This window comes from Giraffa tippelskirchi, chromosome 2 (genome assembly GCF_054371585.1).
Source record: "Giraffa tippelskirchi isolate mGirTip1 chromosome 2, T2T-mGirTip1v1.2.pri, whole genome shotgun sequence".
In the NCBI taxonomy this organism is placed as follows: domain Eukaryota; kingdom Metazoa; phylum Chordata; class Mammalia; order Artiodactyla; family Giraffidae; genus Giraffa; species Giraffa tippelskirchi.
In genome coordinates, this window is record NC_137276.1 from 230,982,993 (window position 1) to 230,988,992 (window position 6,000).

The window sequence follows — 6,000 nt, forward strand, 5'->3', positions numbered from 1 at the left end:
TGGGAGAGCGTGCCCTGTTGGTGAATGTAGACATTTGATAAAGGGGGCTGGTGGGGTGAAATACTGGCCCATCCTTATGTGCCCAGCAAGCAGTTTGAATGTGATGCTTCACAGTGTTGATTATTGACCTGGGCCCTGAGGACAGGGGCTCATAACCTCCCCTCCTGCTACAACCAGGCAACTCCACTTCTGTCTGATTTAAATAGTGAGCTCCTGCTTGAGAGTTCCGTCAGAAAAAAGTTTCTGCTGCTTAGTTTGGAAACCACCAGAGTAGATGACGATGCTCCAGCTGTTCGTTTGTCTGGGGATTGTTCTAGACGATCCCTCTGGGGTAATGTGGAGGGTGGTTCCAGGGGAGTCAGCAGGGATGGGGGCTCTTCTCTTAGGCAGTTGAAGGGGTGGGAGCATCCTCGTGGGCTTCTTTGGGCCTGGGGAGCACCAAGTGGGGCGGATGGGTGAGGGGCTGGGAGATGCGGATGACACATCAGCGACACTGCTGGCTGCAGCAGCAAGACTGGGGCGGGGGGGAGTCAGACTAGGAAAGGTGGGATGAGATAGCATGGGTGTCCTGAGCGCTTTATCTTAGGTCTCACAGCCTCTGGGAAAAGACATAACCCAGGTATGTGTGCGTGTGTGTGTATATATGTATAAGAGGCTTCTGCAATGGCTCAGTGGTAAAGAATTCACCTGCAGCGCAGGAGACACAGGAAATGTGGGTTCAATCCCTGGGTCAGGAAGATCCCCTAGAGGAGGGCATGACAATCCACTCCAGTATTCTTGCCTGGAGAATCCCATGGACAGAGGAGCTTGGTAGGCTACAGTCTGTAGGGTCGCAAAGAGTCGGACATGACTGAAGCGACTGAACACACACACACACACACACACACACACACATTTACTAATTACCCAAGACATTTGTTAAAAATATCATGAACATATTTGTAGAGTAAAACTGTTTTAAAAAACAGAGAGGGAGAGAGTGGGAGGGTATGAGACAGAATGAGAGAAGCCAGGGCTTTGATAACCCAGAAACACAGGAAGATACATCTTATGAATGAGCCGTATTAACTCCATTCCTAAAATAGCTTTAGTGCACTGCATTTTTACAAAAAGGGAAATACCCCTGGTCCAAAGGAAAGGTTCCTGCAGCACCATCAGCTGTTCATGGGGCTGTCCTCCTGTGACCACCCGTCTGTGACCCTGATATTGAGGACAGCGAGGCCCCTGTGCTGTGGGTGACGGCCGCCCGTTCACCATCACCGGTGACCTAACCCAGGTGCATTTTCACACGGCGTCTCCCAGGCATGTTGTAGTGAGAGGTGCCTGGGCTGGACTCAGGGCTTGCTTTATACCTCCCCAGAGAGGGTGGGCGGCCAAGCCCTCTGCAGTCAGAGCTGACATGCTGGATTCGGGCAGCTCCAGCCCCTTGCAAAGTGGAAAACTGAGACCATGGAAAGCCCTCTCTTAAGAATGATTCTTGAGTTCAACATTGGACCTTATCAGATATTGTTGAAGTCCTCTAGGGAAGATACTTAAAGGAATTCCCTGGTGGTCTGGTGGGTAGGACTCTGTGCTTCCACTAAGGGGAGGGGAGGGGTCATCCCTGATCGGGGAGCTAAGATCTTGCATGCTACAGGGCCAAAAAAAAATAATAATAACCCCCAAAAAGACAGAGCTGTGGCAAGCAGTGGTGAACTGCTGGGAGTCCCGAGGTCCCTTTCATCTTTTTGTTGCTGTTGTTACAATTTTTTTAAAAAATTTCCATGGGAGGATAATTACCTAACAGTATTGTGATGGTTTTTGTCACACATCAACATGAATTGGCCATAGGCATACATGTGTCCCCTCCCTTCCGAACCAACTCCCCTCTCAATTCCTCCAGGTCATCACAGGACCTGGGCTTTGGGGGCCCTGCGTCATATATCAAACTCCCACTGACGATCTGTTTTACATATGGTAATATTTCATGGGCTCCAAAATCACTGCAGATGGTGACTGCAGCCATGAAATAAAAAGAGGCTTGCTCCTTGGAAGAAAAGTTATGACCAACCTAGACAGCATATTACTTTGCCAACAAAGGTCCGTCTAGTCAAAGCTATGGTTTTTCCAGTAGTCAGGTATGGACGTGAGAGTTGGACTATAAAGAGAGCTGAGCGACGAAGAATTGATGCTTTTGAACTGTGGTGTTGGAGAAGACTCTTGAGAGTCCCTTGGACTGCAAGGTGATCCAACCAGTCCATCCTAAAGAAGATCAGTCCTGGGTGTTCATTGGAAGGACTGATGTTGAAGCTGAAACTCCAATACTTTTGCCACCTGATGCAAAGAGATGACTCATTGGAAAAGACCCTAATGCTGGGAAGGATTGAGGACAGGAGGAGAAGGGGAAGACAGAGGATGAGATGGTTGGATGTCATCACCAACTCAATGGACATGGGTTTGGGTAACCTCCAGGAGTTGGTGATAGACAGGGAGGCCTGGCGTGCTGCAGTCCATGGGGTCACAAAGAGTCAGACATGACTGAGCTACTGAACTGAACTGAACTGACTATTTCATGAGGTGCAGACATCTAGTGGGTATTGGATGGGTCCCACCTGGTTGGGCAGGTGTGGGAAGGAGCAAGGCTGACCTGTTGCTGGGATCTGACTATGGGCAGAGGAAGGGAAGAGGTGGGTGTGCGATGGGAGGGAGACAGAGGGAGAGACAGACAGAGAAAGAGAAAGAGAGAGGGTGAGTTATTCTGAAGCCATGATACAGTTCTTGATTTTTATGGGCAGGAGGTCTGACTTTCTGGGTGATCCTGTGACAGGTTATGGTGCTTCAAAAATGATTCATGTTCCCACCTGTAGAAAAGGCTAACTTTTTGGACACACACGCACACACACACACACAAAGAAGAAACCAAGACCATATCAAATTTTGTTTTTATTGTTCCAGTCAAAAAAAAGGAGGAACACCTCAATATGTAAACAGTTACCCTAACACAGCAAGTTCTTAAAGATATTTTTTTTTTATTCTAAAAAAATTTGGCATTGTAGTGATTTCTTAATACATAACTTGTGCTTTCGCGCGTCTCATGCTTTCGCCTTGGTGTCCGTGCACAGACGTACTTGGAGGTGAGTTAGAAAAGGACCGAAAGGTGGTCAGGAGCCAAACCAGTGCTTGCGCCCTACCTGGCTTTCCTTTCCAAAAACTGTGGCGGAAAGTTTGGCGATATTGACTTTAGAAGCCGATCTAGTTACCTATCGGGAGGAAAAGTCAGAAGACTTGTAGGATTTTGGAAAAATCCATTTTCTTTTTTTTTTTCCAGTTCATCACTAAAGGATCATTGGTTTTGCTCAAGGAAAACTTCATTTTTTGCATTGTATTGTTTAATATCCATAAATCTCTCTTGTAATTATTACCCCTGTTTCATGATTTTGCTGGACATATAGATTACAACTAAATGCTATTGAAATTCTACCAAAGATTTATTGTTTTCCACAGATCCACTGAATCATTTCAACTTGCTTGACAGTGTGGTCAAGGACATTTTGCTTTTTTTTCCAGTGAAAGTCATTCTTTTAAAAAAAATTCAGTCCTAAAGCCTTGAGAGCCTTTTATGCACAACGGTGGGTTTACTAATAAATGCTGCTGTGCTGTTCTTTCTGTCGTCTGTGTTCCTTAACTTGGAATCCTAAGTCTTCTACAATTTAGCACCAGTTTTCAAAATGCATATTTAATCAAATCTTACAATAAGTTATCTCTCCGCATCTAGGCTGACCTGGCTGCCATCTCCCAATCTTGCTTTGTGTTTGCCTAGCTTTGGCCCCTCTCTCACGCTGACTCCTCAAACTGAAAGGAAAGTCCTCCCTCCTGGATCTCTATGTTCCAAATCCCATTTAGTCTTGAGGAATGTCAGGATGAATGTCCCTTCCTTTCTCAGAAAACCATTCCTGAAGGCTTACATGGAAGCCGAACTGCTTTCTTTAAATTGCAGAACAGCTGGTATACCCTCTATATTAGGTTGTCTTATTCTGAAAACTTGAGTATGTTAATTTCCCTCTATGCCTTAATATCTTCATTTGTAAAGTGGGAGTCCATATTTGCTCATTGGGCTCCTGTGTGTCTTGATGCACTCAGCACGTGTTGTCACATGTTGAGAGCTGGTAGCCATGAGGTTGGCTGTAGGCCTATTGAGGGCAGAGGAAGTCACCATTTCTTAGAATCTTCAGGGTAACTTGCCTAGGACATCACCTACTGCACTGCAACCATTCGTGGCCAATACTCAGTCTAGCACATGTAGCTTTAGGACAATTAAGTATGGGGCATCCACTTCCAGAATATTTTGAGTGGAGTTTTTTCTTTGTCTAGTCGGTGACTTACATCCCTGAGAATGGAAATACAAGTGTATGCCTGCTCCCAGCATTGGTGACCTTCATGCACCTTGAAAACGAAACATTTTATTTCTCTGTAGGTGAGATTTATCAAAAACTCAAGTTTTAAAGACTTTCTGGGAACAACATTGCATCTCTTTTTAGAAAACAGCATTTCCTAGGAATAGAAATAGAAATGCTGTACCTGGAACACCAACGTGCACCCCAGTGACACCCTAGCTTGATGACTTGGTCCCAGGAGTGCCTGGGTTTGTTTTATATAATAGTTCCTGACAGTTCTATGTGGTGGAAGGAATGAGAACTTCCGGGTCCATAAAAACATGGATGTCTACAAACATGCAACGCTCAAACCAGATTAAGATTTCTCCTCAATTTCACAGATTCAGATTAAAAAGACTATTAAAGTTTAGGCACTGCTGAGGACTTTTGATCTATTGAGCTTTCCAGAATAATTTTCTATCTTATGAAATGGCTCACAGAACAACCTCGCATTTTACAGGGCCATAGTAATGTTTTTGGCCTTATTATTGTGCTATTTTATTAGAAAAGGCAAATATCATGAATTATCTTTCAAATAAGAGAGGAAGAGGGTGATACGGTTGAAATAAAGCAGTTGAATGAAAATGTTATTATGGTTTAAGCTTTTTGCCTCCTTAATGATGTTCTGTGTTGTTTAGTATCAGTTTTTTTTGGCTAGCCTGGGATCCTGGATGCTTCAGGGAAGGTAGAGCTGAATTCAGGTTAAAAGTTGCCAATAACCTGCTGCGGCTGATCGAGTTGTTCAGGGATGAACCTGCAAGATGTAGGCATGCACTGATTTTCTATCAAAGACACTAAAGTTTCTTTGGGGCTTTTTTTTTTTTTTTACTGTAGAGGAGAGTATAGTGCTTATTTAGTAATACCTCATCTGTCTAGAAGGCACCCGTCTCACACTTATAGCTTGTCTATTTGCTACAGGTAGTAAAATAGAGAAGAATGTAGTTGGTGAGGGTATGCTGGTGACAAGCACATGGATGGTAATGAAATTTCACTGCTGCCTGCAAAGGAATCCGTGAAACTCTTAAAAGCGTCTAAAACTTAAATCTAAATCATCTTGGGCTTAGTTAGTGTGAGGATGGAGCACACCAGATCCGATGGTGACGTAGACCTGAACTCGGAGTCCCAGAAGCGAAGTGTGGGATTCCAGTGCCTGCTGAAACAGATGAAACTAAGAGCAGACACATTTTCTCCTCAATCTTCACTGAAATCCTCACCAAGATAAACCATAACACACGCCTTAACAAACTTAACAAAGAGGAGAAATCATGCAATGTCTGTTTTAGACCCCAATGAAATTAAACTAGAAATCAATGACAGAAAGATTGGTGGAAAATCTCAACATACTTGGAAATGCAACAACATAATCTAAATAACATACAGGTTAAATAGAAATCTCAAGAGAGTTAAAACGTATTTTGGACTAAATTTAAAATGGAATTACAACTTATCAAAATTTGTGTGATGCCTTGAAAGAAGTGCTTAGAGGGATTGAGAAGGAAGAAATAAATTTCTCTCTTCAGAAGACATAGTTTTCTATGTAGAAAATCTGAAAGAATCAACCAAAAAAAAATTTTGCAACTAATAAGCC